General features: G+C 43.3%; 1 pseudogene; it reads right to left on the reverse strand.

The window, feature by feature from the left end:
- The window catches only part of LOC146624984 (rab3 GTPase-activating protein catalytic subunit-like), a 35,278-nt pseudogene extending 8,471 nt beyond the window's left edge, over positions 1–26,807 (reverse strand).
- Positions 26,808–27,832: the final 1,025 nt, after the last annotated feature.

Here is a 27,832-nt window from a genome sequence, read left to right on the forward strand (position 1 = left end):
CTTCAGTGTAAAAAGTAGGAGGAGCGTGGTGAAGAGATACGGTGTTATATTCACCTGCCTTGCTATCCGTGCTGTTCACATTGAGGTTGCTCCATCACTGGATACTGACTCTTTCATTAATGCGTTCAGACGTTTCAATGCAAGAAGAGGTCAGGTTCGAGAACTGCGTTCTGACAACGGAACCAATTTTGTAGGTGCTGAACGTGAACTTAGAACTGTCATTGAACATTGGAACCAGGTAAAAATCAATGATGTCCTTTTGCAAAAGGGAGTTAAATGGACCTTTAATCCTCCTGGAGGTTCACATCACGGAGGAACCTGGGAGCGACTGATAAGACTGGTTCGCAAAGTACTTAATTCCATAATGAAAGTACAAAACCTGGATGAAGAAGGTCTTCATACAGTACTTTGTGAGGTTGAAGCCATCATTAACAGCCGCCCAATTACCAAAGCCTCAATAGATCCTAACGACCTGGAAGCTTTGACCCCTAATCATCTTCTTCTGTTAAAGACCTCACCGATATTACCACCAGGAGTATTCCATTCCACTGATATGTACACACACAGAAGATGGAAACAAGTCCAATACATGTCTGACTTGTTTTGGAAAAGATGGGTGAAGGAATACCTACTACAGCAACAGGAACGTCAGCGATGGATTGGAGTAAAAAGGAACCTCATCGTGGGAGATCTGGTTCTCATCATGGACAGTTCGGCACCTCGAAACTCTTGGCCAATGGGACGTGTGATAAAGACTTTTCCTGACCGAAGAGGATTCGTTCGTCAAGTTCGGATTAAAACTCAGACTAGTTGCCTGGATCGACCTATTACCAAACTGTGTCTACTGCTGGAGGCAGATCACAGTTAAAGACTTCTGGGTCCAATTATCAGACTTTGATTGTATTTGGACATAAAATGTCTCATTTTTTTTTCTTTAAAGATAGACTTTAAGATTACCTATAGGATTCCTGCGGGTAATATTGAAATACAGTAAATGCTTGACTTTTCTCTGCATGTTTTATGTCTCCTACTTGGTTAATTATGGGTAATTATCAGAAGGGATCCTAATAATTAGGGGCTGGTGTGTAGGAGCCATAATTGAATGTATTGAATTTTGATGATCACTGGGTTTTTATTTGTTTGGTTGTTATGGGAGTCACATGGGTGCTAGCGGTGACATAATTGGGCGTTGTCAGTCTGTCATTCACGGGTTTTGATTTTGACAGAGAGGAGGGCTGGGTAGCCGTAGTTTTTGTTGACCGCTGCACTACATGTTCGCTTCGTTATATTAGAGCCTGTGATGTTGTAAGAGTTTGAATCAGGAGCCGATGATACTACTCTGTAAAAATCGCAAAGCACTTTAATTAAACGAGCAAACAATTCCATCTCTCGCATTATTGCGTAACTTTGACAGCGCGTCAGGCAAATAGGCAGGCTCCATCCCCGGCCTGTAGCGACTGTGGAAGTCGCTACAAGTGCTTTACTAGTCCCTAGGTTTACACAACCAGTCATCCACCCATTCACACACACATTCACACACTGGTGATGGCAGCTACATTGTAACCACAGCCACCCTGGGGCGCACTGACAGAGGCGAGGCTGCCGGACACTGGCGCCACCGGGCCCTCTGACTGCCACCAGTAGGCAAGGGGTGAAGTGTCTTGCCCAAGGACACAACGACCGAGACTGTCCAAGCCGGAGCTCAAACCGGCAACCTTCCGATTACAAGGCGAACTCCCAACTCTTGAGCCACAATCGCCCCATAGCCAAGATACTAACCCCAAGCTGCTCTCCGATGTGTCCGTCTAAGTGTGGATGTTAGACAGGAAGCACTAAGAAACTTAGGAGACAGCTGACCCAGAGTGTGTCCGACTCACTTTGAAGGACTCCATGTCAGATAGCAGACAGGCACTCTGCATCCGAGCACGCAGGTGGGTACCTTCAGCTGATGTGCCCAGTTTGGTCAGTACCTCTGACTGCTCTGCTAACAGGTCCTCTGTCATTGGAGCAGGTTCCTGAAAATGAAACATGATGCACAGATATCAGACTCAGTCAGCTTCAGCTGAGGTTAATGACATTTCTGTGAACCACTTATATGAGATCTGCTTTCATGGTTTTGTCACACAAAGGTCGCCTCTGTACTGTTACAACCGCTTTCTTTTAGTTCTAATTATTAACTGCACGTCTTTGAACATGGAGCGAGTGGGGTTGGGTTAACTCTGACTCTAAACTGCCCACAGGTGTGAATGAGAGCATAAATCAGAGGTGTCCAACTCCAGGCCTCGAGGGCCGGTGTCCTGCAGGTTTTAGATGCGTCCTTGATCCAACACAGCTGATTTAAATGGCTAAATGACCTCCTCAACGTGTCTTGGGTTAGGGCTATCCTTTGTCGCTAGTTAGCCTGACCTGTATCCCCAATGTTAAGTTTGTACATTGTATGTATTGTCGATTAAGTCATCTCAGTTGCAGGCAACCAACAAATAAAGCTTATCCTTATCGTGGAAGTTCTCCAGAGGCTGAACTAACCATCTGATTCAGGTGTGTTGACACAGGGTGAGATCTGCAGGACGCCGGCCCTCGAGGCCTGGAGTTGCCCACCCCTGGGTTAAATGTTTGTCTGTCTCTCTGTGTTCGCCCTGCGACTGGCGACCTGTCCAGGGTGAACCCCGCCTCTCGCCCTATGGTATGGGATAGGCTCCACCTCGTGTGACCCCGACTATTATTTTCAACATGCTGTATTTGGAATAAATAACAGCATATGATGTGTTTGCACAGTGAGGCAGTGACTCTGACCTGTGTGGTGACCTGTGAACACAGAGAGGCTCTGCAGAGTTGAGCAGAGTCATGTTGTTGTAGGGGTGCAGCCTGCCCTCAGCTTGTGTCGCCTCAGGCTCGCCCTGGTCACTCAGGCACTCGAAGAATTCCTCCTCGCTGTCACTCCACGAGTCCCAGGATTTTCCTTGAGACATCTCTCTTGTTGAACTGGAAGCACTGGTTGCACACTCTGGTCCTTGGCGGCTCTTCTGGCAGGTACCTGAGACCCTGTGTTCCTTTTCTTTCCCCTCGGGTACCTTGTGAGATTCATCTCTGGCCTTCTTCCTTTCGATACAACAATTCAGCATCTGTCCAGGAACAAAAACTCTTTTCACACATGGAAACATAACACTGCTACTTGTGTTCAACAGACAACATGACATAAACAGGTGTTTGGGAGTTTGAAGATGCTGTATCACACTGAGCATCAGCTCTCAGAATTCATTTTTCTCTTTATCACCTAAACATCGTTCCAATTATCAAAGTTAACACAACACTGGAATTAAAGTTGCAAGTCTACAAATGTGCATGATGTTGTTTTTTGTCTTTTAAATCGTTCGATTAGTCCTTGCACTTTGTGCACTGTGTGGCTACCTCGAACTTCTGATGCAAAAGACAACAGCGAAGATCAGGAGCTTGTTAAGGTTCAAAAATATTGGGGATGGAGACAAGAGAAAAACCACAATAACAACACTGGTCCGGTCGGGTTGAGTCAAACGATGGTTTTAATGATCACACGCGTGGGAGATGGACACTGATGCAGACAGCCTCAAAATCTCAAAATGGTGGAGCATTGCTCAAACTTTTATAGCCTCTGGTGTCTCCACCTTATCATAAAACCTAAACATTCACATGCTTTCTCTCACACAGCGCCTAAGCTACGACCTTGGCTCCCCGTTTATCTGCTCCTGCTGAGATGGGGCAGAAAACTCCAGTATGTTCTGTTCTCTTCTAATCAGACAAATAAGGCGATGACTTTCTGCAAACAGTATTTCTTATAACTCAGCAGTATAATGCATCATAAAACAATATCATTCATTCACAATAAATCAACAGTTTAATATAATGCACATCAGTTTAACTAATGCAATAGTTATCAGCTTCTTCTAATTCAGGAGAATAATGCAAACTAAAACTACATAATAATTCACAATCTTTAATTAGGGGTATAGCATGGCATAAAATAATATTATAATCTAACAAGCTCCACCTGCCAGCCTGCAGATTAGGAAGCACAGAGATGGATATGAGTGAACACCAGTGTGTTAACAGAGAAACAAATACTGCTTAAACAATTTCAAGCAAAGTTTTAGTTAGAGCACGGCACAAACACTGCAGGGGCTTTTGTGCCTGGTATTATGTACTTGGATTTTTACATTTTGGTCATTTGTCTGTTATTAGAGACGGACGGAGATCCAACATGACTGACAACAACACCAAAGCCCGATTCTAAAGTGTCGGCTCAGCTGGACAGCTGAAGCTGGACAAAGTACAGACATCCAGCATTTGACTTTATTTATATGGCACAGGATAAGAACCACAGAGTGCTTCACAATAATATGAAACAGCACAAATCCAGTTCAAAGCCAGGCTAAATAAATGAGTCTCAAGCTGCTGTTTATAAAAATAAATGCAATCAAGGCAACATAATGATGGAGGCAAAGCACTCCACAGCCTGGGGGCCCCCGCTCTGACAGATCCATCTCCTCTGGTCTCAAAATGTGTTTCTGTCTTCTGTCTGTGTCCAAGTCAACAGTCTAACGAGGTCCCACAAATGTCTGCAAATAGGTTCTGCTCTTCCACGAAGTCCTTTGAGATCCCGACTGAAATCGGCTGATGCCAATATCTGCTGAGTGTTGGCCACGAATAAAGCAGCAATAACAGAGTTCAACGAGGACAACAACTTTTCATTATCACTTATTCTTCACTCTCTCCACAGCTGACGGACCAACAGCAGCACACAGAGGACAGTGGTACCAGATACTTTGTATGCCGTCACCATCTGACAGAGGAGCTCCAGGGCTGAAAATATATCCTCAACCTCAGGTTCAACTAACGAACTGACCCAGTCACAGACTTCCAGGGAGGCTTTGGAGTATCATTCCCAAGTTCAAGCACAGCCCCTAGTCCCACTTCATAGAAAGGGAAACCGCTACTGTAGTCTGCTTATCCCGAGGTGGGAAACCAGGACAGTCCAACAACATCCACAGACTCAGTGGGACTCGCACCTCCAGCCCAGGAGTCCTGCCACCAAAGAGTCATGTAACTCGTCACAGACCTCGCCAATTAATATCAAATCAAATATAATGGATTGGATTTATATAGCGCTTTTCAAGGCACCCAAAGCGCTTTACAATGCCACTATTCATTCACTCTCACATTCATACACTGGTGGAGGCAAGCTACAGTTGTAGCCACAGCTGCCCTGGGGCAGACTGACAGAAGCGAGGCTGCCATATCGCGCCATCGGCCCCTCTGGCCAACACCAGTAGGCAAGTAGGGTAAAGTGTCTTGCCCAGGGACACAACGACCAGGACAGAGAGCCCAGGGATCGAACCGGCGACCTTCCGGTTACAGATGCGATTCCCAACCCCCTGAGCCACGGTCGCCCAATATATCAGCTGGTTCAGTCCCAACTGATGGTCTTATTATTCAGGTTTCACACAAGAAACGCCTCATGACGGGTAAAAACAACGAGCTCTCTCAAGACTTGCAAAACATGCTGGTGGCAGTGGTCACAGTAGAACTACTGAAGGTTCCAGCGCACTTTTGGTTAAGTTGAAAGAATATTATTTCACCATAAATGGGCCACGACCAGGTGCTTCCCACAAGATTTCACACAGACCAGTGAAAAGAATTATCAGAAGAGTCAAGGCCCAGTTATGAAGAGCCACAGAAAGGCCTGGAATCAGCAGGTACGACTGTTTCAAAGAAAACTATATGTGCGCAAGAGCCACAGAAAAAAAGAGAAGCGTGAAGTGTGTATAAAGTTTGCTGAACAAGTCTGTGAAACGCTGGCAGAATATTATCATCTGCATTCATAAAGTATCCACAGGCGTCTTTGCCTGCTCTCCTGTACACTCATGAGTTCACACCTACCTGCCCCTCTAACACCATCATTACATTTGCTGATGATGCGACAATCATCAGTGGAGAAGACGGCGAACAGGCAGGAGGTTAAAAACCTGACAGGCTGCTGCAATGAACACAACCGTCTGCTCAGCACCATCAAAACTAAGGAGATGTGACCTCAGCAGAGGGAAACACGTTCCTCTCCACATCAAGCAGACTGTGTTCAGCGAGTGTCCTCGTTCCTGGGGACTCACGTAACTGAGGACCTCTCATGGTCCAAAGTCAAAGACTCCACCTCAGGATGCTGAGGAGGAGGAGGAACCATCTGGAGAAGAAAGTCTTGGTGGCTTTTTTACCACAGCACTCTAGTGTGTCCCCACCTACTGCTAACAGCTTGGTATGCTAACTGCTCAGTGGGTCATTGAGACAGCACAGAAGAATAGTGCCTGTCCCTTTCCTTCCCTGGAGGACATGGTCAGCACTCGCTGTCTCAGGAGAGCCAATCAAATCTCATCTCATCCTGGACAGCACCTGTTCAAGAAACAGGACAGCCAGGCTAAGAAAACAGCTTTTCCCCTGGACCATCGATCACTGAACACTAAGCTCAGTGAATGGACCGAGTGAGCCTCCCTCCTACCTGAGACACTCCTGTGTAACATTCAGTATAATGTTCACTAATGCTGCCAAATGTAAGCTTACATCTAATACAAAACACCAGCATAACACGGGACAATTACACCCTCCCTCCATGGCTGCTGCCATCCAACCAGTGCAATACTCCTCTGGTTAAATGGTAAATGGACTGGTTCTTATAAAGCGCTTTTCTACTCTTCTGAGCACTCAAAGCGCTTTACACAACTTGTGCATTCACCCATTCGCACAAGCACATTTTTCTAGGTGCTTTCTAAGTAACATTCTCTCTCTCACACACACACACACGCGCACACTCCGATGAACGCATCGGAGAGCAATTTTTGGGTTAGTATCTTGCCCAAGGATATTTGGCATGCAGCCTGGGGGAAGCCAGGAATTGAACCACCAACCTTCCGATCAGTAGACGACCCGTTCTACCGCCTGAGCTGCAGCCACCCTATTTTATTGCTATTTTATTCAGTTTGACGAATGAATGATGAGTGTAAGCAGGTAAGAATGTATGTAAGCTCTGCTCCAGTGTAATGCATAGGTACAACAATACGCTTTAACTTTAATATAGTTTGGTCACTTAATTCAATTCAATAAAACTTTATTGATCCTGAAGGCTGACCCCGATGGAAATTGGGTTAAGGCTGCCGACCTCTGCCAGCGCCATCTTACCCTTCTGACCATACATACATGACACAAACATCACATGGGGAAGACAGGTCAGAGAGGTATAACAATGGAAAATGCACCACATGAGGAAAGGGATGGGTAAAAGGTGAGAGACAGCCAGTGTAGACAGTACATCCGGGCCTGCGTGCGCTGGTCTCCTTGATCCACCGTCAGCATCGGAGGGGAATAAGCGTCGAAGGCGTTTGGAGGGGGGAGGAGTGTACATCTGCATGTGTATATATGTCTGTGTAAGTGTGTGCGTGTCCAGAGTTCAGCTGAGACAGTGTCCTCCTCCCTGCCAGGCTAAGTAAACAGTCTTCCAGCCAACCCAGGTGGCCTTGCATGGAGTGGGAAGAACAGTCTAAACACAGTCGTTATCAGGGAGTTGTTCTTCGGCTCCAGCCTTGAGCCCACGGCTGGGGCCGAAGGGGTATCCGCATAAGTGATGGAGGTTTTTACTTTAGTGCGAACAGCTCATATGAATTTCAAAGCTGTTCTAACACTCCGACACTGGTCTCTCAATCTCCCATTGGAGAGCCGTGAGCTTCTCCATGATGTTATCAAACTTGCGCTCCGTGATGTTGTCATTCTTGTGCTCAGAGAGCCGATTCTGAGAACTCAAAGACACAACGTCGTAGTCTCACTCCAAGCGCTTTATTTGTTACGCCATTTTTCTGCACACCAACAACAACCCTTCGCGGGCAACAGTACTCTCACAGTATAACAGAAAATAACAAGTTAACAACGACTGCAGTGAGCTTCTCCAAGATGTGATCCATGCTGCGTTCAATGAGCCCTTTTTGAGAAACTCACGCCTCTTCCCATCGTTTGAATCCCAGCGGGCAGCCTTGTGGGGGTTTGAACAGCCGGTTCCGCTTTCTTAATTCTTCGATAAGTCAGGGCCAAGCCAGCTCCGATCAGCCAGAACCCTGTTACCATGGTTCCGAATAGGTAGATATCTTCAGCACTCAGGCTCACCCGAGCCCAGACTTCTCGTTGAGAAAGGGGTGTCAATTGCATTCAGGGAGCAGTTGATCCAACCCATAATTCCTCTTTTAGGTTTTAGAGAACAGACTGTGAGAGAATGTTCCAGGGAAAAGTAATACAAAAAACACGAGACTAGACAAGGACACAAGAGGCTAAGCAGGGAAGCTAAGGGGGAGGAGAAAAGTGCGACTGCCTTTGTTAAGAGCAAAACTCTCTGAATGCTGTAAACACACCGTGTTTGGGTGGCTGCATCCCAAAAACACCACAGCAACACTGAAGTCTGGAGGTGGGAGCATTATGATTTTGATGTTCCCAAAAAAATGTGTGATTGCTTAGAAAACTTATGCATAAAAACTTTATAACAAGCTGCAAAAGGGACTGAGCCATTAAATCTAACTCCAGGAAGGATGAATGGAGACATTGTTGATTAAAATCTGCTGCCATCTACCAGGATGATGAAGATGAAACAAGGATGGATGTTTCAGCAAGACCATGATCACAAACACAGCCAATGGAAACTGTTGGTTTCAGAGGAATCAAGTAAAGCTGCTGGAACGGCCCAGCCAATCACCTGAGCTGAATGAATCTGTGGGAAGGATCCACAAAGCATTCGGGATTTATAGACTGTTTGTGTGGTGAGTGGGTCAAAGTCATGAGCAATGATGGGACTGGTTTCTCCATACAGAAGCTGCCATGAACTGTCATCACCAACATTTGTATAAAGTAATAAATAAATGTCTGTGTGTTTAATGTCCCTGTGTTACCGACATCTGGTGATAATTTCACATCAAAGCACCTTTAGAAATATATTTGCTTAGAGAACTGCTGACGTGTTCAATACTTATTTTACCTGCTATAAAATGAAAATGTTAATATGTGTGACATCTTTAAAATCAAAGCAGCACGAGCCTGTGAGGTACCCACCCACAAATAAGATGGTTATTTTCCCACCGGTAACGCAACTCAAGGACAAACTCCTGCCAGAGGTGTCCAACAGCCCGCAGCCCACCGTAGTAATAGTTGACCAGACACACACACAGAGCCAGACGGTAGGTCAGACTGTCACTGGGGGCTGACTTCAGCTGGTGGAAAAGGTTCTACAACGAGGGAAAAGACCAGCATGAAATCAAACAGCAGGACACCAAATTTAATACATTCTAATAAAAATCCTGACAAAGTACTGACAGCACTGAGCCCGTCTTCACTCTGAAACTTATATTGGACCTGACCTGAGTGTAACCTTGAGTGTGCGAGTGGTGAAGAGGCAAACATACATAATCAGAGGTTTTCTCTTGCTCCGATGTCCCACTGGAGTTGGACAGCTGAGTGTTATTCTTACAGTCAGACTTCTCCACAGCAGCATCTGGAAACAGATACTGAGACACAAACACAAATAAGTAAGTCTGTCATTTAGAAACTCTGTTGTTTTATAGATGTTAGAAGAATTAAACAAGTGCAGCTCACGTAGTCATCACTTCATGATAAAACACAGGATGCTGATCGCTCAGTGGCAAAAGCAGGATGTGACCAGAAGTAGACAATAAAAATAAGAACGCTGCCTGATATCCTGTTTAAGATGACGCTCTTGTGCTTTACTGAGCTGCTGTCAGATGGGATCAATATCTGTGGCCAGCACTCTAAGACATAAATGCAATTACGGCTGTAGTTTTAAGATTCAAGGCTGTCTTAGCTCGAGCTGCTGAGTGTGACGGGCTCAACAGTAACCAGGAAGGAAAAACTGTTTGTGAAAAGAAGCAGAGGAGCCACATCAGTACGAGTCAAACTACCACACGCTCCGAGGTCTCTGCTGCTCTGAATATCACGCTCACGGTCTCCTAACACGGGATCCACACCTCTTCTGTCAGAATCAGTTTCCTCATAAAATGAGCTGAAACCATTAAAACTCAGTCAAGTATCAGTCAACTCCGACTAGTTAATGCCTTTTAAACAGGCTACATGATTAACTCTTACCAGAAGGACAGAATTGAGTATCTCGGTGTTAAGGGGCGACTCATCGATGCGTCGATGGCGGCGAATGTGCTTCCGGGCACTGTGCACCATGTTGGACACAGACAGTTTGGAAATGGGCACAGTTGCTGCTGGCTCGGTCAGCTTGGACAAAGCAGAGCTGATATCACTGTTTTCTACAGACGACAAACACATCCAAGAGTTTCTGTTCAATTGCTGAGGCCCGGGTCAGCACAGACGCCCAGATCTCCCAGTAAGCTACGCACGTTTCCAGAATGCAGTATGGTCACTCAACAAGTAAAGCCAGGAACCTGACCTTTGCCCTCATCTTCAGCGTATCCTCTTCCAGGAATCTCCTCTGTAGACTCAGTCCTACAGCAGAGTTTAAAGAGCTCTGTCACAGCCTCACCTACAGGGAACAAAAACAGTTACTGACCTGATATTTTCTTATTCAAACTTTTCATGAAGCACACGCTTCAGCACAGCGAAGCAGGACAACATATGTGTAACATTTTCTAAATCATGGACGTGGCAACAAAAGAAAAGTCCACTTTACATCACATGTAAAGTGCTTGGGGCTGTCATGAGAGGCGGGGTACACCCTGGACAGGTCGCCAGTCTGTCGCAGGGCAAACAGAGACAGACATTCACACCGTGGGAAATTTAGAGCCCCAATGAACCTGTCCCCACTAACTGCATGTCTTTGGACTGTGGGAGGAAGTAGGAGGCCCACACAGAGAACAATGAGGAAAAAAGACACTTTATTTGTCCTTGACTATGTTCTTTCTATCGGAAGCTTGATTACATCCGTCTTATCTGCTGCGTATCATTTGATGTAGGGGTGCAACGATACACAAAATTCACGGTTCGGTTCGGTACTTTGGTGTCACGGTTCGATATTTTTTCGATACAAAAAAATGTTCATGCCTTTTTAATTTGTCATTTATTAAAATTATAAATATATATTTTAACTCAAAAGTACAGTTTTTAAATTTAATCCTAACCCTTGTGCGTGTTTTTTATTTTGACAGCGAATGCGCACCACTTATGTGCAGCCCTGGTTATTTAGCTCGTCATATTGCAGCCACAGAAATTCTTTTGTCCATGAAACCATAAAGCTGCACTTTCTTTTTGCCTTATAGTCTGATTTGTCATAACTTCTCCGTTTTGTGGTAAGCTTTTCTTTGGCTGTCACTTCTTCACCCTGACCTGTCTTATTTGGCTCAGCAGAACTGAAATATATATCCTGCTGCTTTTACACACACACTCACATAACGCTCAGCGATTCTCTGCGCGATCAACCTCTCACATGTTTAAGCTGCGGGAGATTTCACTTGTCATGTTTGCATAGTAAGCTAACGATTAATAAGACGATGTCAGAGGAATTGGTGCGCAAATTATCATCACTCACAGATCAGTGCTGTCGCTCTCTATACACAGTTCGCACGATTGCAAAGTGAAAGCAAAAAAACAAGCGCAAATTCAAACGCGATTTCAATGTCACATATTGACAGTGGCTCACCGATGCCAATGACATAATTACCCAGCTACATTTCTGAAAGAATGCAAAAGCATTGACATATATTTTTCCTTCCTACAATAGCCCGACAGGCAGGGCAGAGATAGCCCCGGGACGTCGGGCTAGCGATATTGCGAGCCCTGTATCTGATTGAGGAATCACTCATCTTTGGAAAAGAGAGTTTATTACAGAGAAATGTCTCTTTCCAAAATAAAAGCTATACTATCCGCTTCTTCTGGGCTATATTCTCAGCAGCATATTAAACATATCAGGTCTCCATAAGGAGAATCCTGTGCTAACAGCTGTCTAAATGACTCGGCTAAAGTTTGTAGCATGCGTGCTTGTTGTTTTTTTCTGCTTCCACTTGTCTTTGCACTAGGATGATGTCGGAGTAAATGTGCAGTCATATTCGTTGTGTTCCCACTAGTGCTTTCAGGTTAATCTCGTTGAAATAACCTTAACGCCACAACACGGCAAATCTCCGTTAACGAGCTACCGCCGATCACCCCGTGCATGGGGCTAGACGGCCAACACGTTAACGAGCTAACTGCGCTAACACACTAGCTCCCACCCATGTAATTGAGCATTGCGTGGCACATCCAACTTACTGTTTTACTTTAGTTCATGATTCGCTTACCTTCAGGGTCATACGTCACATGAAAACCAAAATAATTCCAAACGCCAGATCTGAATGAGGGTGGGGAGGTCCACTTCTGTCTCGCTAGCTTGCCCTGCGCTCTTCCTTCTGACGATGCTGTCTGTGTTGAGCGCTCAGTGAATCTGCGTTCGACTACTCCGCCTAGGCTCGAGAGTGCAGCCTAGGCGGAGTAGTCGAACGCAGATTCACTGAGCGCTCAACACAGACAGCATCGTCAGAAGGAAAGTTGATAAAATAAATTACAAATTTTGTATTGTTCGATACATATGCGTACCGAACCGAAAGCACTGTATCGAACGGTTCAATATCGATACGAATATCGTTGCACCCCTAATTTGATGCATGAATTTTAGCCTCTTGGCTTAGAAATAGTTTCCTCTGTGCTGTTTGGACAAAAAACAAAGCCATAAAAAGTCTTCACACATCACACAACAATGTGTATGTTTGTAATGGATCCAAGTGTATTAGCAACCAGAAAAATACAACATGTAGTATGTAGCGGTGTGTTTGAAATCTGTACTGACTAGTAAAACCTCTGTGGTCTGCCCCAAAGCATCATGGTCTCTGTCCCCGAGTGTCCCACTGATCAGTTTAACTTACCCAGTAAACACTGAGGATTTTCAGCCGTCCTGACTCGAAGTGACCAGTGAGGAGCTTGAAGAGGGTCGAGGTCACTGTTGGGTGATAAACAGAGTAAACAGTAGAGGAGAGTTTCTGATACACTTTTAGTTAAAGGGTTTTTATAAGTAATGAGTCATGTTTGATTACATGTGACGTAGTCCTTCACCAGTAATCAAGATAATTACACATGTAAGCATTTCCTTATGTCACACTCAGTTTGTCCCTTCATGCTTGTTAGACCTGTGCCAGCTCTGTTTGGGCCTTACAATCAAACCCATGTACGTTTACCCTTTTAATAAACTGCTCCACCCATTTCCTACTTTACGAGTGAAATATGAAGCAATGCAGTGTGTACACGGATGCAACACTCAGTGCTCAGCGCAGCGTTTTGTGTGCTATAGTGCAAGTGAACAGCTCACTCCCATCAAAGCTTTTCCATTGGATCGTTAACACAAACACCAAATGTCAGGAGGACATGCGCCTCAAACTGGAGTTGTCGTTCTAGCCTGGGTACTGTGTTATCCTTGTCTGTATACAGAGCTTCTTATTAATAATCAGCTCTGCACAGGAGCAGAAGCAGAGTCCAGCCTGTTGCTCTTACAGTATAATACTCATAATAAAAGCACAGTAACCGTGGTTAGTCACTGAGCAGCCCGGTGCGTTTCTCTTGATTTCTTTAGTCAGGGTAAATTCATTCACCTGCACGGGTTAGTAGGGGTGGGGGAAAAAATCGATACTGTGTAGTATCGTGATATTTTGTTTGCTAATAATGTATCGATACAGGGACAGCAGAAATCGATATTTTGTTACAAAAAAGGTTTTTGTGCTCTGACTTCAGAGCATGTTGATCCTTTTTCTGAGCAAGAATCCTGACGCTGTCCAAATGTGTTTTTTTTTTTTTTTTGCAGCAATAAACATGACAGTTTACTAATTTTAATTTAAGACATGTTTTATTTTAATTAAGTTTAAAACTTTTTTATTTAATGTAAAATTATATTTTGTTTTAATTTACTTTCAAATTCTTCTGTTGCTGAAGGGGCTGCATAGTTTTCATAAATTCCATAGTTCAGAATAGCTGTAAGTGTACCAGATGGTTGCATTCAGTTAAGCTGGACTAGACTGTAATACAAACTGTTCAGTTTGTCAACAATAAAACTGAAATGAAAGACTGAGTGTGGACTTTGATATTAAATAAAATTAATATTGATAAAGTTTACCTTTATGTACAGAATCTGAATATCGCAAAATATTTTAAAAAATTGCAATAATATCGTATCGTGTGTTAAGTATTGTGATAATATCGTATCGTGAGTTGTATGGTGATTCCCACCTCTACGGGTTAGCTAAACGAACTTTACAAAACAAGTTTCCCCGACAGCCGAGTGCTCACCTAAGGACCTAAGTTACAGATTAGCTTACACACACATTTAACTTACCGAAAATAATACGGTGGGGCCTCAGGTCCTCCTGTCTGGTAGTCCAATTTACTGAAGAACACCTCAGGCTGTCACTTTGAAATAGCCGGTAATGTAAACGCTGGACCTCTCAGCATCTGCCATTCCCGAACAGACACATGCAAGTTTGTCCGTGACCGCAGCCGCGCTGTACATTTATTTCAGTTTCAATATTTTTTTCGGTTTCATTTCAAGGTGGCATCGTTCTGATCCCATACACACACAAATCCTGATTTACAAGTACAAAATATTTATGACCACAATTTGAGCCCATATACTCTCTCTACCACAGCTGCCTTTGAACTTGCCTGGGCCAGGTCTGAGTCCAGCTTTGCTACTCCTGCCAGGTCACATGACACAGGGGTGTGCTCTGATGTCAGCAGGCAGGTCAGTGGAGCCCTCTGGTGGTGGATATATGGCAGTGAAACAGGAGGAGGCCTGAGAACAGACAGCAGGCTTAACTAGCAGGACAAAGTACTTGAAGGAGTCATCACAGCCAATCAGCTCTCAGGAAAATGGAACATCACATAAATATTTCTCTTCTTTGATTTTCATCAATGTATTTCCTTTGATAGATTTTCCGTCAACACTTCTGCTTGATTAGAAGCTCATAGGTAGTTCCTGTCACTCTACAATAACACAATGTACAGGCTGCGCTCTCTGCCCTCCCTAATTTGACATATTTTGTTGTTTTGTGTGTGTTTGTCTGTGTGAAGTTTTGATGTGTATGTGAAAAACACAATTTTGAAAACACTGGAAAAAGACCTCAAGACATGTTTTCCTTTACTTTCTATGAAACAACAATTCCCACCAAGGCTTTTCAGTGTGAAATTTAGTGTATAGAAAATACCTGTGCCAGGTTGTCTCCATCTAGTGGTGAACATGGCCTCACCACTACATCAGGTGAGCTTTTCACTGTGCACAGTGACACAAAAGTCATTTAACAATTTTAAAAAAAGCAATGTTACAGATTCAGTAAGAACTGAAGTTTATCATAATCCTTCAAGTTTGACTCAGTAACAGCAGCTTTTTAATATTATTGGCTATATTTTAGAGTCACATTTATATGAAATGTCAAACAATCACAGAGTGACACTGAACTAAACAATCAATGCCATGTGAGTTGCTCTTGTTTGTTCTTTATCTCGGATTTATTGTAAGCAGCGGGAGTAGAAGCTAAAGAATTCATGTGTGCCTGCGTGGAGATCTGAGGTTGGCTGGTAGGGTGGACCTCTGCGCATAATCACATGTGTGTGCAATCAGAGCCACGTCTGGATTTCTTGGAATGTGGGTTCTTTGGGGTTAGTTTGTCTCTGGATGTGTGCAAATGTATGTGCATTCATGTGTGCCTGCGTGGAGATCTGAGGTTGGCTGGTAGGGTGGACCTCTGCGCATAATCACATGTGTGTGCAATCAGAGCCACGTCTGGATTTCTTGGAATGTGGGTTCTTTGGGGTTGGTTTGTCTCTGGATGTGTGCAAATGTATGTGCATTCATGTGTGCCTGCTTGGAGATCTGGGGTTTGGTGGTAGGGTGGACCTCTGCGCATAATCACATGTGTGTGCAATCAGAGCCACGTCTGTGCCTGCGTGGAGATCTGTGGTTGTGTGGTAGGGTGGAAAAAAAAAAAAAAAAGAAGAAAAAAAAAAGGAAAAAAAAAAAAAAGAAGAAAAAGAAAAAAAAAGAAAAAAGAATTTAAAAAAAGGAAAAAAGAAGGAAAAAAAGAAAGAAAAGAAAAAAAATGAAAAAAAAGAAAAAAAAAGAAAAAAAAAGCCACGTCTGGATTTCTTGGAATGTAGGTTCTTTGGGGTTGGTTTGTCTCTGGATGTGTGCAAATGTATGTGCATTCATGTGTGCCTGCTTGGAGATCTGGGGTTTGGTGGTAGGGTGGACCTCTGCGCATAATCACATGTGTGTGCAATCAGAGCCACGTCTGTGCCTGCGTGGAGATCTGGGGTTGTGTGGTAGGGTGGGAAAAAAAAAAAAAAAGAAGAAAAAAAAAAGGAAAAAAAAAAGAAAAAAAAAAAAAAAAAGAAGAAAAAGAAAAAAAAAGAAAACAGAATTTAAAAAAAGGAAAAAAGAAGGAAAAAAAGAAAGAAAAGAAAAAAAATGAAAAAAAAGAAAAAAAAAGAAAAAAAAAAGCCACGTCTGGATTTCTTGGAATGTGGGTTCTTTGGGGTGAGTTTGTCTCTGGATGTGTGCAAATGTATGTGCATTCATGTGTGCCTGCGTGGAGATCTGAGGTTGGCTGGTAGGGTGGGCCTCTGCGCATAATCACATGTGTGTGCAATCAGAGCCACGTCTGGATTTCTTGGAATGTGGGTTCTTTGGGGTGAGTTTGTCTCTGGATGTGTGCAAATGTATGTGCATTCATGTGTGCCTGCGTGGAGATCTGAGGTTGGCTGGTAGGGTGGACCTCTGCGCATAATCACATGTGTGTGCAATCAGAGCCACGTCTGGATTTCTTGGAATGTGGGTTCTTTGGGGTTAGTTTGTCTCTGGATGTGTGCAAATGTATGTGCATTCATTTGTGCCTGCGTGGAGATCTGAGGTTGGCTGGTAGGGTGGACCTCTGCGCATAATCACATGTGTGTGCAATCAGAGCCACGTCTGGATTTCTTGGAATGTGGGTTCTTTGGGGTGAGTTTGTCTCTGGATGTGTGCAAATGTATGTGCATTCATGTGTGCCTGCGTGGAGATCTGGGGTTGGCTGGTAGGGTGGACCTCTGCGCATAATCACGTGTGTGCAATCAGAGCCACGTCTGGATTTCTTGGAATGTGGGTTCTTTGGGGTTGGTTTGTCTCTGGATGTGTGCAAATGTATGTGCATTCATGTGTGCCTGCGTGGAGATCTGGGGTTTGGTGGTAGGGTGGACCTCTGCGCATAATCACATATGTGTGCAATCAGAGCCACGTCTGGATTTCTTGGAATGTGGGTTCTTTGGGGTGAGTTTGTCTCTGGATGTGTGCAAATGTATGTGCATTCATGTGTGCCTGCGTGGAGATCTGAGGTTGGCTGGTAGGGTGGACCTCTGCGCATAATCACATGTGTGTGCAATCAGAGCCACGTCTGGATTTCTTGGAATGTGGGTTCTTTGGGGTGAGTTTGTCTCTGGATGTGTGCAAATGTATGTGCATTCATGTGTGCCTGCGTGGAGATCTGAGGTTGGCTGGTAGGGTGGACCTCTGCGCATAATCACATGTGTGTGCAATCAGAGCCACGTCTGGATTTCTTGGAATGTGGGTTCTTTGGGGTTAGTTTGTCTCTGGATGTGTGCAAATGTATGTGCATTCATGTGTGCCTGCGTGGAGATCTGGGGTTTGGTGGTAGGGTGGACCTCTGCGCATAATCACATGTGTGTGCAATCAGAGCCACGTCTGTGCCTGCGTGGAGATCTGGGGTTGTGTGGTAGGGTGGAAAAAAAAAAAAAGAAGAAGAAAAAAAAAAAAAAAAGAAGAAAAAGAAAAAAAAAGAAAAAAGAATTTAAAAAAAGGAAAAAAGAAGGAAAAAAGGAAAGAAAAGAAAAAAAATGAAAAAAAAGAAAAAAAAAGAAAAAAAAAAGCCACGTCTGGATTTCTTGGAATGTGGGTTCTTTGGGGTGAGTTTGTCTCTGGATGTGTGCAAATGTATGTGCATTCATGTGTGCCTGCGTGGAGATCTGAGGTTGGCTGGTAGGGTGGACCTCTGCGCATAATCACATGTGTGTGCAATCAGAGCCACGTCTGGATTTCTTGGAATGTGGGTTCTTTGGGGTTAGTTTGTCTCTGGATGTGTGCAAATGTATGTGCATTCATGTGCCTGCGTGGAGATCTGGGGTTTGGTGGTAGGGTGGACCTCTGCGCATAATCACATGTGTGTGCAATCAGAGCCACGTCTGTGCCTGCGTGGAGATCTGGGGTTGTGTGGTAGGGTGGAAAAAAAAAAAAAGAAGAAGAAAAAAAAAAGGAAAAAAAAAAAAAAAAAAAAAAAAAAAAAGAAGAAAAAGAAAAAAAAAGAAAAAAGAATTTAAAAAAAGGAAAAAAGAAGGAAAAAAGGAAAGAAAAGAAAAAAAATGAAAAAAAAGAAAAAAAAAAGCCACGTCTGGATTTCTTGGAATGTGGGTTCTTTGGGGTGAGTTTGTCTCTGGATGTGTGCAAATGTATGTGCATTCATGTGTGCCTGCGTGGAGATCTGAGGTTGGCTGGTAGGGTGGACCTCTGCGCATAATCACATGTGTGTGCAATCAGAGCCACGTCTGGATTTCTTGGAATGTGGGTTCTTTGGGGTGAGTTTGTCTCTGGATGTGTGCAAATGTATGTGCATTCATGTGTGCCTGCGTGGAGATCTGAGGTTGGCTGGTAGGGTGGACCTCTGCGCATAATCACATGTGTGTGCAATCAGAGCCACGTCTGGATTTCTTGGAATGTGGGTTCTTTGGGGTTAGTTTGTCTCTGGATGTGTGCAAATGTATGTGCATTCATGTGCCTGCGTGGAGATCTGGGGTTTGGTGGTAGGGTGGACCTCTGCGCATAATCACATGTGTGTGCAATCAGAGCCACGTCTGTGCCTGCGTGGAGATCTGGGGTTGTGTGGTAGGGTGGAAAAAAAAAAAAAAAAGAAGAAAAAAAAAAGGAAAAAAAAAAGAAAAAAAAAAAAAAAAAGAAGAAAAAGAAAAAAAAAGAAAAAAGAATTTAAAAAAAGGAAAAAAGAAGGAAAAAAGGAAAGAAAAGAAAAAAAATGAAAAAAAAGAAAAAAAAAGAAAAAAAAAAGCCACGTCTGGATTTCTTGGAATGTGGGTTCTTTGGGGTGAGTTTGTCTCTGGATGTGTGCAAATGTATGTGCATTCATGTGTGCCTGCGTGGAGATCTGAGGTTGGCTGGTAGGGTGGACCTCTGCGCATAATCACATGTGTGTGCAATCAGAGCCACGTCTGGATTTCTTGGAATGTGGGTTCTTTGGGGTGAGTTTGTCTCTGGATGTGTGCAAATGTATGTGCATTCATGTGTGCCTGCGTGGAGATCTGAGGTTGGCTGGTAGGGTGGACCTCTGCGCATAATCACATGTGTGTGCAATCAGAGCCACGTCTGGATTTCTTGGAATGTGGGTTCTTTGGGGTTAGTTTGTCTCTGGATGTGTGCAAATGTATGTGCATTCATGTGCCTGCGTGGAGATCTGGGGTTTGGTGGTAGGGTGGACCTCTGCGCATAATCACATGTGTGTGCAATCAGAGCCACGTCTGGATTTCTTGGAATGTGGGTTCTTTGGGGTTAGTTTGTCTCTGGATGTGTGCAAATGTATGTGCATTCATGTGCCTGCGTGGAGATCTGGGGTTTGGTGGTAGGGTGGACCTCTGCGCATAATCACATGTGTGTGCAATCAGAGCCACGTCTGGATTTCTTGGAATGTGGGTTCTTTGGGGTGAGTTTGTCTCTGGATGTGTGCAAATGTATGTGCATTCATGTGTGCCTGCGTGGAGATCTGAGGTTGGCTGGTAGGGTGGACCTCTGCGCATAATCACATGTGTGTGCAATCAGAGCCACGTCTGGATTTCTTGGAATGTGGGTTCTTTGGGGTTAGTTTGTCTCTGGATGTGTGGAAATGTATGTGCATTCATGTGTGCCTGCGTGGAGATCTGGGGTTTGGTGGTAGGGTGGACCTCTGCGCATAATCACATGTGTGTGCAATCAGAGCCACGTCTGGATTTCTTGGAATGTGGGTTCTTTGGGGTGAGTTTGTCTCTGGATGTGTGCAAATGTATGTGCATTCATGTGTGCCTGCGTGGAGATCTGGGGTTTGGTGGTAGGGTGGACCTCTGCGCATAATCACATGTGTGTGCAATCAGAGCCACGTCTGGATTTCTTGGAATGTGGGTTCTTTGGGGTGAGTTTGTCTCTGGATGTGTGCAAATGTATGTGCATTCATGTGTGCCTGCGTGGAGATCTGAGGTTGGCTGGTAGGGTGGACCTCTGCGCATAATCACATGTGTGTGCAATCAGAGCCACGTCTGGATTTCTTGGAATGTGGGTTCTTTGGGGTGAGTTTGTCTCTGGATGTGTGCAAATGTATGTGCATTCATGTGTGCCTGCGTGGAGATCTGAGGTTGGCTGGTAGGGTGGACCTCTGCGCATAATCACATGTGTGTGCAATCAGAGCCACGTCTGGATTTCTTGGAATTTGGGTTCTTTGGGGTGAGTTTGTCTCTGGATGTGTGCAAATGTATGTGCATTCATGTGTGCCTGCGTGGAGATCTGAGGTTGGCTGGTAGGGTGGACCTCTGCGCATAATCACATGTGTGTGCAATCAGAGCCACGTCTGGATTTCTTGGAATGTGGGTTCTTTGGGGTTAGTTTGTCTCTGGATGTGTGCAAATGTATGTGCATTCATGTGTGCCTGCGTGGAGATCTGGGGTTTGGTGGTAGGGTGGACCTCTGCGCATAATCACATGTGTGTGCAATCAGAGCCACGTCTGGATTTCTTGGAATGTGGGTTCTTTGGGGTGAGTTTGTCTCTGGATGTGTGCAAATGTATGTGCATTCATGTGTGCCTGCGTGGAGATCTGAGGTTGGCTGGTAGGGTGGACCTCTGCGCATAATCACATGTGTGTGCAATCAGAGCCACGTCTGGATTTCTTGGAATGTGGGTTCTTTGGGGTTAGTTTGTCTCTGGATGTGTGCAAATGTATGTGCATTCATGTGTGCCTGCGTGGAGATCTGAGGTTGGCTGGTAGGGTGGACCTCTGCGCATAATCACATGTGTGTGCAATCAGAGCCACGTCTGGATTTCTTGGAATCTGGGTTCTTTGGGGTTAGTTTGTCTCTGGATGTGTGCAAATGTATGTGCATTCATGTGTGCCTGCGTGGAGATCTGGGTTTGGGTGGTAGGGTGGACCTCTGCGCATAATCACATGTGTGTGCAATCAGAGCCACGTCTAGATTTCTTGGAATGTGGGTTCTTTGGGGTTAGTTTGTCTCTGGATGTGTGCAAATGTATGTGCATTCATGTGTGCCTGCGTGGAGATCTGGGGTTTGGTGGTAGGGTTGACCTCTGCGCATAATCACATGTGTGTGCAATCAGAGCCACGTCTGGATTTCTTGGAATGTGGGTTCTTCAGAATGACTTGATATTGATATGGTATCACTGTGGGGTTGTATACTGTTGATCTAACGTGGAATTACCCCGTGGAAACAAGAATTTTTCATTTCAGAGCATTTTGAATCGTTAGAAGATTAAGTCAAATATCGGCAATTTCAAAGGGCCATTACTATGAAAAGTAAAATCAGACTGACTTGATATTGATATGGTATTACTGTGAAAAAGACTGCGGTTGGAAAGTTTTGATACAAAGTTCAAATAGTATTTGGAAATACGACTTTTGCTTTTAAGAGCATTTTAAGTCATTGAAAGAGTAGTTCAAAAATGAAGATTCACGGGGCTTTTACTTTGAAATCCAAAATAAGATGGCCTTGATAGTGACAGGGCACAATTAGGGTACAAGGCTGTGTCATATAGATCGTTCATTAGAGTTTGTAAAATAAAAAAAAGCCTAAATTATATGTTATTATGTTCTTAACATATCTGCTAATTCACTCGAAGTTGGCTTTTATTTTGAAATCTGGTTTCCACATCCATTCCCGTAATACTTTGAATACACAGGGAACGTAAAACAAACTGGAGGCTGGCTTGACTGCAAGTCTCGAATTGGAGGCTGGCTTGACACCAGTAATATAAGCTAGCGTTTACACCGTAACTTTAAGCTAGCACCATAAAGACGGTAAAACACGTAATAATAAATGCATCTTAAAGCTGTTATATTAGCACTCTGTGTATTACTAAGATAACCACATTAACATTACTGACACTAGCTGACTTTTAATAGTCATTCTATAAATGCTGTCCGTTTAAATGGTCTTACCTGTACACACTGCATATCGACCGGATTCAAGCCAGAGTGGATTCTGGAGTCTTCCACGCTCCTGTTAGTGATCCTCCATCTGGATGGATGAGAACAACCTTCTGAACAATCTAGCAGGAGATGGCCCATATCTATGGGACTGATTTGTGCTAATAACGCCCATTGTATGGACTGATAACAGCTGAAGCGGGTGAATAAAGTCATACATCACTCCCTCCATATGCATATGCAATAAACGATACAAAAGTAATAGCCTATAATTGATATATCTGCTGTTTCTCAGGTAGTTGCTTACATTATATAATTTATTGTGTTCAGTATACGTCACTACAATGTGATTTGGAAAATGTCTAAATATACCGACAACAGGCACTTCGGCGGCAATCTCTTCAATCGGAGGACCCTTCACGTCAATTCCCGACGCGAGGGGGTACCCTGCGCGTCCATAAGTAAAGCAGAGGGAGCCTGACCATGCGTCACACGTTTGACGAGTTGGGAGTGAGAACGTGTTGGATAGAAAGAAACACAAAAAATGGCAAGAAGCTGTTGTATTATTAACTGCAATAGCCGGTGTTATGCCAAAAAGTGATTGTCTGCCAAAAACTGATTTCCGGTATTTTCCAAAAACTGATTGCTCGAATTTAAATTGCTATAAGTAACTTGTTGGGCTATAATATGTGAAACATATGTCAAATGCATCCCTCATGGATGACATAAAGTCATATTGAGCTACAAACAACATTAGTGTAGCAAGGTAGAAGCCGCAATCAGTCTTTGGCAGTGACTTTTATATAACCGTTATTTATGCCGTTAAAAAAATCTAATTAACATTAAAAATGTCTTTTGTAAGAAGTAGTTGGACAGCAGAAATGGCTCAAATATTACAATAGTTCTGTAAAAATATTTAAAGTGGGGATAAAGGACCGGATTGGTTATAATGTAAGTACAATAACACAGAGTTGTAAAGATACTTGAAAAAACAGATAATTTTTTTAATTCCATATATAGCCCCTTTGTAAACGCTGTTCACCAAAGTCTATTTACCAACATACGTAAAGATATTACACATAAAAAATACACGCAAACATTGGAAATCAGTTTTTGGCAGGCAATCACTTTTTGGCACAACACCTGTTGCATGACAGCCACGGGAAGCCGACGGGTAAAGAGATCGGTTGTTATCGGATTACGTCGTGGAAGAGAAATTGTTTAAGCCATGTTTCCGAAGTAACAAAGAGGCGACGGATTGCCTGGATATACCAAATATAACGCCCCAGAACACTCCAGCTCACATGTTAGTCTGCTCCAAGCATTTCCACAAAGGTCAGTGTTTTGTAGTAGTTAATGCGTCATTTTTGTTAACATAATTGGTGATATAGGTTACAAGCAAGTCTGGCACTGAACAGAAATTGTCGCGCTATGCTCCTTTATTTATTGTGCATAAATAGTGAATTGTCCTGACACAATATTGCGTTTCGCTTCTGTTATTACCATGGTACATTGACAAAAACATATACTTTTATTCACAGGGTAAAACAGTTGTTTTGTATCACTAATTGTCCAGTGCGATTACAGCATACAATATTATTGTCACTGCTACATTTCTGTAATGCTACCAGAGATTATTTCCACTACTAATTAATTACCGTTGAGCTCAAAGGTTATATTAATAAACGGTTAACGAATGTGTATTTATGATGACGATTTGTGAGACTGGTAAACTTATGATACGTACGATGGTCTTTCGATCTGCACGGTGCATTTCAAGGTCCTGCACCCATCCGTCGGTAAACTGTACCTGGGCTTGTTGCAGTGACCTGAAGTTACTAAACTTCATGAGTGTATGCACTCACTCCAAGAACCGTATAATTATAAATCTGAGCGTGGTGAAAGTTGGGCAGCATGCTAACGTCTTTTGTCCACTCTGTGTGCTCATAAGGGTCTAACCCTTTCACTCCTTTGGTTTTTCCTCGTATCTTTTCTTTGCCTTTTCGTCGAGTCTGTCTTTGTACGGACCGACATTGTTCTCCTTCGTTTTGTACATTCCTTTTTTGGGGGGCAAAGAAAAACCAAGAAGGTATTGGAACCGGAGAATGAACGTTTTGCGGTGCTGCAAATGCTTGTATTTGATGCGGTACTTGGATTGTTTTGCCACGAGTTCCCGGCATGCAATGCGCAAAAGTCACGTGGTCTGTCAATCGCTATAGGAAAAACCATAAAGCCTTTGCATGAAAACAACTGCTTTGATGTACACTGCCTTGTTGGTATATATGTATCAATCTAATAAACTTAAACCTACACCATTCTCCCTATTCTGGATTTTAAACAGTACATAGCGGAAACAAAAAGACTGCTTGGTAGAGTTAACCTCCTGAACTATCTACAACACATGGTAGAAACCTGAAATTAAGACCAAGAACACTAGAGGTGAGACATGATCATTAATTAATATTAAAATTAATAAATGACAGATTTAGGGATATTTTCATAAAGTATTTATTTACCAAAACAATACAAAACAGCATGGTAGCACAATATTTTTTTTTAACACAGCAACCTTTAAATATGAAAGGAGACAGAGAAAGAAAGGTGAGAAAGAAGAATAAGAATAACACTTAATTGAGTTTTTGATGGCATTTTACACACAGTACTAATACAGTATCTAGAAAATATGGGAAAATACTGGCATCATATACAGTACTTACTTCTGAAGAAATTATATGGGACCCTGAAAAAGAGGACACAAGTGAAAGGACAAAGAACTGTGAATGGCAATTGATGGACTTGCTCAGATGATCACAGTACTGGCATCTTTATTCCACAAAGGAATTAGAGGAATCATATACACTAGTACTTACGTTGATGAACTTAAAAAGTTGAATGGTCTTGAACCTCTTAAACAAACAAACAATGTATGATCAGACCCTGACAAACAGGACAGAAAGGAATAAAGATTAGATGAATATTAAAATCTATAAAGGACAGATTATGATTGAATTGTATCACCAAAGACTATTCACTCATCAATAAAAGGTCACCTACAACACTTCCACAGCAGCAACACTGAACATATCTTAAGACATGGAAACCTTTATGAAGTGAAAGGACAGACAGTGGTTCCAGAAGGTTGAGAAAGAATTGTACTTAATAGATTTTTTCAGACGATGACAGTACTGGTATGCTTACTCTAGAAAAATGGTTGAATCATATTCCATATAGTACTTACTTAAAATGAACACACTTCCGTCCTCCTAAAATCACTGACAGCATCTGAAATGAAACAATGACAGATTAAGACTGTAAGAATATATGTTTATAAATGCCTAATACTCCAATCTCATATTTATTCTATCTATTAAGATGGACAAATTCTAAGCATTTACCAATCACTTGACTTGTTTGAAGTGAAGGTAGATACTAAACGTATTCATTTAGGCAATAACAATAAAGCTGAATTTAATATTAACAATAGATAATTAGGAATGTTTTGCTCATTTTTATTTCAACTCACCAGGTTACAAAAGGAGCTTTCTCAGCAGGTCACTCTTCTCAGCTACCCTGTCAATGACCATGTCAGAGTCCAATGACATGAGAATGTCCTTTTCAGTGGCCATCAGCATAAACATCTCCAGCTTGTCTGCAGACAGGCTGCTTCGGAGTCTGCTTTTAATGAACTTGAGTGTAGAGAACGTTCTTTCACAGGCAACCTGAGTGAGGGAGAGGGTCAGCAGGTACTTGTATGCCAGCCCAAGGAGACGATAGGTATCAGACAGCATGTTGAACCGCCTGAGTATTTGATAGCAGCACAGTGGGCAATTTTTGCAAGAACCACAGCTTTTGGTCACAATTTAACTTTCTTCGTCCCATTCTTCAGATCTGTCCTTTGCTGTTCTGGTCGTGTACTCATCTACATGTGATGTCTTAAGCCTTTCCCACTGTTCAGCAAAACGTTTCAGTTCTGACTGAAGGTTATTAACTGTAGCCCTGCTGTCAAATTTAAGTAGACAGGCGCTGAGGTTCTGAAATGCATTACTTGGAAGAGAAACTGTTCTGACCTGGCTAAACTTCCTGGGGTCCAACCATGCCAAATCGGCAAGAAGAGGGCCATGTATGACAAATCTTCTGTGGATTGCTTCAATAACTGTGTCCAGGATGATGTTGTGCACTTTCACCTCATATGATTTCTCTGCATTGATTTGCAACTCATCTTCAGGCATCTCTCCGGCCATGCCTTTTCTCTTTTTGGCTCTCTTTTTAGGTAGTTCAGCCTCCACTTCCATGTCTGTGTTGTTCTCCCTCTCCTCTAGTTTTTGATTTGTCTGTTTCACAAATGTGTCTGCAGCTGTCTTCACAGTTGGAAAGTCCCTGGCGATACTTTTGAGGCCATCTTGTGTGGCAGTCACCATATGATGGGCAGAGAGAATGTCCATCCCCTTTGACTGGAGGTACTTCGACAGAGGAGTTGTTTGCTCAAACACTCTAAGAAATATCTGTCCTGTTAACAGTTTCATGCTTCAAGAGACACTCTTTAAAGCCCCGTGCTTTGGCACGAACAGCTGGCTTTTCTTTTTCCCTCTTTTCAATGGCTTCCATCGTCAGCACTACATCAACGAAGAGGCCATCATCTGGTTTTCCAAAATGTCCAAAGATTTTTTGGAGGGCATCATGCTTGGCCCACCACCGTGTCTCACCTATTGGACTGAGGCGTCTGTGTGTTGTCTTTTCGGTTTGTTTCTCCCACAGATTAACCCTGTGATGGGACTCCTTGATGAACACAGCTATGTCATTAAGTAAATTAAAGAGTGATCCACTTTCAATGACACTTTGTGTTGTGTCAGCAATCACAAGATTAAGTATGTGTGCATAGCACCACACATGCACATGAGTTGGAGACTGGGCAGTCATGAGTGCTGAAAAGCCTTTGTACTGGCCCTGCATATTTGAAGCACCATCTGTTGCATTCCCAGTGCACATGGCCTTGTCTAGATTCAGATGCTCTAAAACTCCGGAAAGCAAGTTTACAAAGTACTGCCCCGTGGATGCTTTGCACCTCACTATGGAGACAAGCCTCTCCTGCACAGACTCAGTAACATACCTGATGATTACTGAACACTGATCATAACCTGTGATGTCTTGGGTTGTGTTTAGCTGAACAGAAAACATCCCAGCTTTCTGGACATCACTGGCGAAGCTCTCTTGAAGGAGATGGCCAAGTGCATCAATCACTGAGTTGACAGTTGTTTTGGAGAGTAGGGTGATGAGAGATCCTCTACCTCTTGATCCACTGGTCTGATGCAACTTCTTACTTTTTTCAATGCAGTTATTCAAATGTTCTCCAAGGCACATGTCATACTTGCCTAATAACACAATCAGTTCCAGAAAGTTACCATGATCGATGATGTTATCACCTAAAGTGTATGCAGCCTCATTCTCCACATGCCTATAGCTGAGTCCCCTCTTCCCAAGTACTTTGATCACATCCACTATACGCTCTAAAACTTGCCATCTCTTTTTCACTTGTGCTCTGTGAGCTGAC

The sequence above is a fragment of the Diplotaxodon limnothrissa genome, linkage group LG9, assembly GCF_057381915.1.
Source record: "Diplotaxodon limnothrissa isolate DT_005_m linkage group LG9, D_limnothrissa_male_GT1.1, whole genome shotgun sequence".
In the NCBI taxonomy this organism is placed as follows: Eukaryota; Metazoa; Chordata; class Actinopteri; order Cichliformes; family Cichlidae; genus Diplotaxodon; species Diplotaxodon limnothrissa.